Below are 9,109 nucleotides of genomic sequence, written 5' to 3'. Positions count from 1 at the left end.
GCGCGGAGCACGGGGCGCCCTTCGGAGGACGCCCCGTGCTCCGTGCTGGTGTTGGCCAGCCTTGCGCACCCGGGGGATCTCCCCCCGAGAGCGCAAGGCTTGCGGGCCGCAGCTGGCAGCGCGGAGCACGGGGCGCCCTTCGGAGGACGCCCCGTGCTCCGCGCTGGTGTTGACAAGCCTTGCGCACCCGGGGGATCTCCCCCCCAAGAGCGCAAGGCTTGCGGGAGGGAGCTGGCAGTGCGGAGCACGGGGCGCCCTTCGGAGGACGCCCCGTGCTCCGTGCTGGTGTCGGCAAGCCTTGCGCACCCGGGGGGCGCGTGGGGCACCCTGAAACAGAGGGTTCCCCATGCTGCGGACTGTAGCCTGCCGCCCGACGCGCGGGGCGCCCTGAAGCAGAGCGCCCCTCATGCCAGGCAGACATGGGCCAGCCCCACAAGCTCGGGGGACAGCGGGGAGGCGCAACACCGCCATCCCACTGTTCCCCGACCTGGTTTGGGGGGGGGGAAATAAAGGGAAAAATTTTTTCCTTTATTTCCCCCCCCAAAAAAGTAGGTGTGTCCTATTTCATAATAAAGTAATTATAAAATACTTTCTTTGTGTTTATTTGATGCCTATTAAAGAGAGTTACTTTATATATAGTCAATATAGGCACACAGTTAATTTTTTAAACATTTTCTAATGGTGGTGTGCCTCAAGATTTTTTTCATGAAACAAGTGTGCCTTTGCCCAAAAAAGGTTGGGAAACACTGCTCTAAAGGCTCCTCAGCAATTCATAGGCCATGCCAGGTTGCCCATCTCATCTGGGTCCTTCGGTGGCGCAGGCGCAGTACGGCCTAGTGGGAGTGGCAACGGGCAGAGGGGAGGCCCCAGGCAGAGACACTCAGGAGGAGGATGGTGGCGGAAGGGCCCGAGGCTCCCGCCAGTCCCCGCAGGGAGGGGCTCCCAGGGGCCGGGGCTGGTGAGAGGAGGCCGGAGGGGGGCGGGCTGGGCAGCCAAGCAACTCGGTTGGAGCCTCCCTCCTCCTTGGCCAGCAGGGAGGGAGAGGAGCTGCTTCCTTTGAAACCCGGGAAATTTATGGGACATCATCAATAAGGGACAGCAGTGGGACACGGCACTGGTTTAAGGGAGTTTCCTGCCAAATAAGGGATGGTTGACAGCTATGGCTTACAGGAGGGAGGGCGGAGGCAGTATCCTTAGAAATGCCACCGTCCGTTCGGATGATGACACTGTGTGAACTCCTGCACAAGCATTTGGGGAAAAAAGCAAACAGCTCTTTCTCTTCCACTTGTGGTTCTCATGGATCCAAACTTCTTCTTCTTCTTCTGGAAGAAGAAGAACTGGAGTTAAAACACCATTAAACTGCTCACCTTTTGCTACTTACATAAAGAACTCAGGGACACAGGGCCGGGACACGCATTTCTGTAAAATCTGCATATGCTAATTTTTTATTTATTTATTTTATTTTATTTTATTTATTATTTATTTTATTTTATTTATTATTTTATTTATTTATTTTTATAGGGTTTTTTTTTCCTGAAAACCAGAAGACAAGGTACCGGGTCTTTTCCAGGGAGTCTTCTCTTCTCACGAGGTGGCCAAAGTACTGGAGCCTCAGCTTCAGGATCTGTCCTTCCAGTGAGCACTTCAGAATGGAGAGGTTTGATCTTCCTGCAGTCCATGGGACTCTCAAGAGTCTCCTCCAGCACCATAATTCAAAAGCATCAATTCTTCGGCGACCAGCCTTCTTTATGTTCCAGCTCTCGCATGGGTGGCACAGAACCTCATAAATTGCTGGGTCCTCTTCCTGGATCCTCCGTTTGCACATATCTTAAGATTTCTGCCTGCCCCTGACACTCAGGCTGGTAAGCTGTAAGAAGCTGAATGGGCAACAGCCACCACAATGTCTCAGGGTGCTTGTTATTGTACCCCAAGCTCCTTTTCTCTAACCTTAACCAAATGGGCCATTAATAAAAATGCCTTAACCCAACATGGGGACGTGGGTGGCATGGTGGGTTAAACCACAGAGCCTAGGACTTGCTGATCAGAAGGTCGGCGGTTCGAATCCCCGCGACAGGGTGAGCTCCCGTTGCTCGGTCCCAGCTCCTGCCAACCTAGCAGTTCGAAAGCACATCAAAGTGCAAGTAGATAAATAGGGACCGCTCCGGCGGGAAGGTAAACAGCGTTTCCGTGCGCTGCTCTGGTTCGCCAGAAGCAGCTTAGTCATGCTGGCCACATGACCCGGAAGCTGTACGCCGGCTCCCTCTGCCAATAAAGCGAGATGAGCGCCGCAACCCCAGAGTCAGTCACGACTGGACCTAATGGTCAGGGGTCCCTTTACCTTTACCTTTAACCCAACATGACCCCACCAGATATTGCTGAGCCACAACTTCCACCATGCCATGGACTGTGCCGCCTGGAGCTAATAATGGGAGTTGGGAGTCCAAGCTGTCAAAACCGAGCACCCATCCAGCAGCACAGAGTTCTTTCCTTCGGCAATCGAAGGAAGGCAGCCAAAAAAATTCCACACCGGGCGATCAATTAATCCTGTACCGCCTGAAGGCCAGACAGATGAGGTAGTCCTGCTGGTTCTACTTCTAGCTGAGGCCAGGAAGAGGTGTGGCCACCTTAAGCAGACATACCTCTGGTGCCTCCCGATTGGCCAACTGGCAAGAAGCCATCGCCAGCTTAGCCCCACTTTGTTGCTGCACGCTCCGTTTCTGACAAAAGGGGGGAGAGGCAAAGCTGCAGCTCCATGCAAGGGCTGGGGAACATTGATTTCCTTCATATCTGCTCCACTGTGTAGCCGAAGGCAGAGGAGGCTTTGGATCAGAGTTTTCCTTCTCCGTGCACTACCTTCCCAGACGGATGAGCCTCACCTGCCCTGGGAAGTAACCAGCTTCTTGACCACCAGACCCGCTATTGGTCTCATCCGCTCCATCCGCCAGAGCTTGTCTTTGCACGCAGAATAAGTCCCCAGTCCAATGAGGGTTTGAGACCCATCGGCTACCCTCACCTGGATTAGCCAGCCAGTTGAAACTGTTCCCAGGGTGTGGCCGCTGTTGCATGCTGACAGCTTCTAGGAGTCACAGGCGATTGCTGAGAGCAGGGTGGAGACCAAAGGTGGACAAACTACCCCAGAAGAAGCATGATGTGCTCCCTTGCCAGAGGTACCACCCCTCCTTTAACACCCCGAACAGCATACAATCTAAAAAAAGTGACATGGAGGAAACAGCATAGGAAGCGGAAAGAGGAGTAAACAGAGGAAGAACACATCCTTGTTTCCCATGCTTAAGCCAGCCTTTGCCATCCAGGCTGGCAGGGGCTGATGGGAATTGTAGCAGCCAGGGCTGATGGGAATGGTAGCACCGGGGGCTGATGGGAATTGTAACACTAGGTTGTTGAAGACTGTGTTGTCTGTTTATTCAGTCGTTTTTGTTCTCCATCAATTCTTTTGTGCCAAGGGCTTCATGAAAAATATGGGCCTTGAGGAGGGATTTGGAGTAAGTGAGAAAGGTGAGATCATGCAATTAGTGCATTGAAATGCTGCATATTTTGAGGGAGGGTCCCGCATCTACACTGTAAACAAAAGAACAGTTTAACGCAGGGAAATTGTAATAATAATGTTAAGGGGTGGGTGTGTTTTAATCACTGTCAAGTATCATTGGAAACTAGAAAGATAAAACACTGGGCGAGGCAGGTGTAAGAAAAGGGTAAAATAGCCCTCTCAAGTAGTAGGTCAGTGACAGGTGAACCCACCTGCTTAAATGAGTAATTATTACACATTGATTAGAAAGGGTACTCAGGGTGAATGCAAACACTATCTCTAAAAGGGGAAAAAAAAGAAATACTACTGCTGCCATCTGCTGTGAGTGAAACAAATCAAGCTACTTCTCTTTTGTGAAATTCAGGAAATGATAGCACATTGGTAGTTGTAGGGCACGCATACTTCATAAAGGGACAATGGGGTGGGTTAGTTAGATGTCTTATTTTAACAGATCAATAGTAAAAGCTCCAGTAACTCTCCCAAGACTTTATTGTGCAAATGCACAGCACTCAGGAAGCTAATCGTCCCCTTGTCAATTAGCCCCATTGAAGCTAATCACCCTTTTTGTAGAAATCCCATTTCAAATGAATAGGCGCAGCAAAAGTGGCACAAAGAGTCTCTCCACCGCACCCAAATAATGTTTATCCTCTGCCCCCCTCTTAAGGCTTTGTTTTGAATGAAGCGGGGGGGGGGGAGCTTTGACAAGCACACCTACAACAGGTGAAACTGCCTCTTTCAGGGAAGATGGTAAGAGCAGACACAGGCAGCAGTCTCATGCTTCACGGCCAGTGGGACTAGGACACACTTGTTTCTCTATTTTGTAAGCTTTATACACTAGGTAAAGGTAAAGGGACCCCTAACCATTAGGTCCAGTCGTGGCCGACTCTGGGGTTGCAGCGCTCATCTCGCTTTATTGGCAGAGGGAGCCGGCGTATAGCTTCCAGGTCATGTGGCCAGCATGACTAAGCTACTTCTGGCGAACCAGAGCAGCACACGAAAACGCCGTTTACCTTCCTGCCGGAGCGGTACCTATTTATCTACTCACACTTTGACGTGCTTTCGAACTGCTAGGTTGGCAGGCTTTATACGTTGCTGGATTGCAAAAAAGCTCAAAGCAGTTCACCAAAGGAAAAACAGGAAAATTAAGAAAATTGCAACCCTATACAAAATATACTAAACTACCTCAACTTTCTAAAACACCTGGGTTGGCTGGTCTACACTTGTTTTTAGCAGGTTCTAAAGAGAGTACAATGAAAATGCCTGCTGGATTCCAAAGTTTAAGAGCTGCCACACTAGATGAGGAACAGTTATTATGTGGCACTTATAGCAGTGCCAATTCTCCCAATCAAAGCTGTCCAGTAGGCACATGTGGGGCTAGGCAATCTTGGAGGTAAGCTGGTCCAAAATTGTTAAGGGCTTTAAATGCTAATAGTAACTCTTTGAACTTGGCCTGGTAGCAAATCAGCAGCCAGTGCAGATTTCTGAGCACAGGTGTCATATGCAGACAAGGTCTCAGTCCTATCAGCAATTGTGCTGCAGCATTCTGCCCTAACTGCAGGTCAAGGGGTGAGAGGAGCTCCACATAGACCAGCACTCCATCAGTCATTAATATATGTCTTAGGTTTATGAGATCTGATGCCTCTGCTGGGATTTCTCGTTCCATTCTGGGTAGTGGTGACGGAAAGAGGGGGAAACTCGCAGGGAAGGCCATCGATGGCAATCTCCCAAAGTTAAGCCACAATTTCCTCATGTGAAATAATGGAAACAACATAAGAAGATATCTAGATATTTCACCACATCACTGGGATATGTAAAGCAAACAAAGAGCAGTAACAATTCATACCGTGATAGAATGCATTCATGGGTATTGAAATTTTTATTTTTAAAACATAGACTCAAAGTCCCATATTAAATATACATGCTATTTAGACTTGCAAGTAATATACTAGCTAGAGTAAGCTTTTAGACTGCATACCAGAAGGAAAAGAATTGAAACTCCTGAGGTTTCCAGGAGATGGAAATGAAATAAGGAAAATTGATTCAGTCCTTCCAGGAACGGGCTGTTCTGCTACAGGAACGTTCAGAGATTGATGATTTCAGACTGTTCTGTGGCAGCTTACAGCCGACCTGCCCATCAGCTAAAAGCCACAAATTTTAGGCAAACCAAACCAAAAACCAGCAATACGATGGAAAGGAATCTGAGCATATCTACACGACAAACTCATATCTGTTTCGTATTACTTTTACTGTCATGGCTCTCTTCCTGAAGGAATTCTGGGGATTTTAGTTTGGTGCAGAGAATTCTCTGCTAAAGGTCCCTGGCGCCATCTCAAAGAAGTGCATTTTCCAGGTAAAAGAGACTTGCTGTAGAATCAGTTTATGTCTGCAGCATAGAAATATATATGCTTTAAATTGGCAAAATTGTGGATAAAGCTGTAGCTACAAGACACCCTCCTTTGTTCCAGCCATACCAGATGTAATGCAAGGTAGCCAGGCAATTAGGGACATAGGTGGTGCCGTGGGTTAAACCACAGAGCCTAGGATTTGCCGATCAGAAGGTCGGCGGTTCGAATCCCCGCAACGGAGTGAGCTCCCGTTCCTCGGTCCCTGCTCCTGCCAACCTAGCAGTTCAAAAGCACGTCAAAGTGAAAGTAGATAAATAGGTACCACTCCGGCGGGAAGGTAAACGGTGTTTCTGTGTGCTGCTCTGGTTCACCAGAAGTGGCTTAGTCATGCTGGCCACATGACCCAGAAACTGTACGCCGGCTCCCTCGGCCAATAAAGCGAGATGAGCGCCGCAACCCCAGAGTCGGACATGACTGGACCTAATGGTCAGGGGTCCATTTACCTTTACCTTTTTAGCCAGGTGATTGGTGGGTATAAATAACTACTACACTCATCCAGATGAACAGTCTTTTGGTCTATGGTGCCTTCACAACCCTTTACCCTCCAAACTGCATCAAGTGTTAAGTAACTGGGGGAAGGACCATTGCAAAGTTTATTAGATCGCTCCTAACCGGCTCTTCCAAATGCAGCTGATGACCCAGTCCCCAGTGTCAAGTGCAGCTCTTGACAATGTTTCTGAAACACATCCAAGTAATTTCAGTGCAGTTTGATCCTTTACGCCAAAGTCATGAGGTCAGCCAGATAAGCCCATCTGTCTTCAATTTGCCATGCCTACCTCATGCTTACGGTGAAATCATACATTGCCAGTGCTGTTATCCATCAGTGAGGGGTAACCTACAAGCTTGCTGTTTAAAGAACGCAGGTTAAAGGACTGTTATCAATTTTAACCTCAGAGTTCACTGCAAGCAGTCATTGAGTTTCTCAGATATAGCAAATTAAAGGTCAAGGAACTCAAGTTTAGGCACAGAGGATTTCCTTTCACTTGCACTTCATCCTTGGCTGACATATGTAATGACTTTGAGATATCCTTCTTGTTCTTGACCCAGAGCTCCCCTACTAATCTTGTCAAGCCAGCATCTGTATGTAATATATGGCAGCTTCCACTCAGCAAACCCCAAGACACATTCACTTGTCAGCACTTGTATTATGGGTTCAGCTGCTTCTTGATGATCGTCAGTCCATTGATCTTTCAGTTCTGGACAACGCCAAGGCCATGGTATCCTTCCTTCCCTTCTTACACTGTCCCTATCAAAAGTAACATCAAAGGTTTATTACTAAGATAGTTCAGAGGCTCCCAAACTGTGGCCTGTGGACCACCAATGGTCCACAAGCTTCATTCAGGTGGTCTGTGGAGTGTCTGTGGATTTGTGGTTGAAGATGGGAAAGGGAACATCCATCTCATTACATCAGGCATAGGCAGACTCTGGGCCTCCAGATGTTTGGGACTACAATTCCCATCATCCTTAGCTAACAGGACCAGTGGTCAGGGATGATAGGAATTGTAGTCCCAAACATCTAGAGGGCCGGAGTTTGCCTATTCCTGCATTACATAGACATATTGGTTTTAACTGAATTTTACTTTATTGCATTACAAGTTGAATTATGTGGAATACAATCAAATACAGTACAGTGGTACATTGGTTTAAGAACAGCTTAGTTTATGAACAACTTGGAATAAGAACACTGCAAACCTGGAAGCAGGTGTTTCAGTTTGTGAACTTTGCCTTGGAATAGGAACATGTTGAGTATGTTCCATTTGTAAATTGAGTTCCCCGCTGCTATGGTTTCAGAATGCTTTGGTTTAAGAATGGACTTCCAGAATGGATTAAGTTCATAAACCAAGGTACCACTCTATATAAGAAATAAAATAAGCCACAAACATACCGTTAAATATCATCCAGCACCTAGCACAGTGTATTACAGTTGTTACAATTGGCAGAAAAAGAAATCATTAAGTCATTTGCCAAGATGTTCAGCAGTTTTCAAGTGGTCCAGGGGAATAAAGTCTGGGAACTACTGGGCTAGCCTAGTTCTAACTCAGACACCGCATTTTTGTCTGTACTGTACCACTTGAGAATGGACATGATGGAGAAACCCATAAACAAGCAAAACTAGCAAATCAAGGGGAAGGCTAGGATAGAACCTCTCACCCTGACAGGCTAGTTTTCTAAGTGCAGGGATATTTCCCCCTTAGTGGAACATTCAGTAAGACGAGCCTCCACTTGCAGTCTCAAGTAGTGCAGCCCAGACACAGAATGACCATCTCATCAGTAACCAGACCATTCTACAATGTACCTTCCAAATCCCGGAAGCATCCTTACTGCTTTTAACCTTGGACAGTCCTTCAAAGCTGATAACTTGTCAGGGTTAGGTCATACACTTGCCACTCCAACAACTCATCTGGGACCAGCCGATATTTGACTTTTCCACTCCCAGTCCTGTTTTCTATTAGAAGCCATTCCATCTTGTCATCAAATATTTGTGCAGTTTTATGAGGAATTATTGCCTGAATTTGCTTGCTTTCCTGCTCCTTCTCCAACTCTTTCCCCTTCTGAATTGTGACTGTTAGATTGGAAGTCTTCAGGCAGGAACTTAGTTGATATTGCTATTGTTTATCATTGTACAGTGCCTGTAAAACTTTGCTATGAAGTTTCCATCTTACACTCAGCATTGTGTCAATAAAAACCTTGCGTCGCATAAACCCCATCAGTGATCTTCATTCCAAGGAAACTCATCCTGAGCTGGAACTGCTGCAACATCTTCCTCCTTAAAGACCAGAGTGCATCCTTCAATATTCCAAAACTTTAGCAGATGTTCTGAAGAACTTGCACTTGGGAACTGACAGTTTTAATCCTGCTCCACTAAACATGGAAGAACCTTCATACATCTTGCTTAAGGATCATCAGCGGTTTCTGAAAATATTAAGTAATCCAAGAATCCTATGACTTCAGTGATACTGATGTCATTCTTAACATGTTCCACCATTGTTTGGAAGACTGCCAGAGCATTTGTCAATCCCTGTGGCATCATCATAGGAAACTGCCAAATACCCAACATAGTAATAGATGATGTTTTGAGTCTTTCTTCTTTCCCCCCTGCAATCTCATGACATTCACTCTTCAAGTCAAGTTCAGGCTCCTTCTATGCTTGGTAAAAGAT

This window comes from Podarcis melisellensis (assembly GCF_964234715.1).
Source record: "Podarcis melisellensis genome assembly, chromosome: 3".
NCBI classification, from domain to species: Eukaryota; Metazoa; Chordata; class Lepidosauria; order Squamata; family Lacertidae; genus Podarcis; species Podarcis melisellensis.
Note: the sequence above shows the minus strand (reverse complement) of the source record.